The sequence below is a fragment of the Penaeus monodon genome, chromosome 19 (genome assembly GCF_015228065.2).
Source record: "Penaeus monodon isolate SGIC_2016 chromosome 19, NSTDA_Pmon_1, whole genome shotgun sequence".
Lineage (NCBI taxonomy): Eukaryota > Metazoa > Arthropoda > Malacostraca > Decapoda > Penaeidae > Penaeus > Penaeus monodon.
Window position 1 is genome coordinate 34,872,018 of NC_051404.1, and position 684 is coordinate 34,872,701.

General features: G+C 39.9%; 1 protein-coding gene across 1 annotated transcript in view; it reads left to right on the forward strand.

Moving 5' to 3' along the window:
• The window catches only part of LOC119585399 (adenylyl cyclase 78C-like), a gene marked incomplete in the record, with an annotated part of 159,642 nt that overhangs the window by 108,605 nt on the left and 50,353 nt on the right, over positions 1-684 (forward strand).

Genomic DNA, 684 nt, shown 5'->3' on the forward strand with positions numbered 1-684 from the left:
CGAAAGGCTTGAATAGGTCTCTGGCAAAAACAGAAAACGGTAAACAATCCAGTTGGAAAGAACCGCCACAGTCTATTTGGAAGCAGAAAGCGTTGGCTACATTTAGCTGATCCATTTTCCACCACAGTACCAGCTCTCTTCCTAAACCTCTAGCTGCACACTTGGTTGTTTCAGGAAATCTAAAACGGCTCCACCACTTTCACAGGCAGTTTTTTTGATTACTAACGAGTAAACAAAGCAGCACACTACATCATTATCAACCATTCATTACAACGAGTTCCCTAGACCGGATGCTACGACTTGTGCTGACAAGGAATAACAGTGTGTATTAATAATTTGTTATAAGATGAGCGAACCGCCATTGCATGGTCGAAAAAAAAGGTTGGGCTGAATTCAAAGCTCAGTGACTACCTTGTTACCACCACGACTTCTCTAATAGCTGGTCTTTTTGGCCTCTTTCCCCTTCACATCCCCAGAGAGATAATTAAAAATCCTCCAGAATCAAGAGGAAAACCTTGAAAACACACGGCTTTGGTTCGTATAAACAAACTGCAACACGTAAGAGCATTCCAAATCAGATTAGAGAAATTTCTATTTTCTTTCTTTAGGGTTCGAACTCGCCCTCCAGGTGAAGAACCATTTTATATAGATTTAAATGTACAGTTATTAATTATATATCTATGT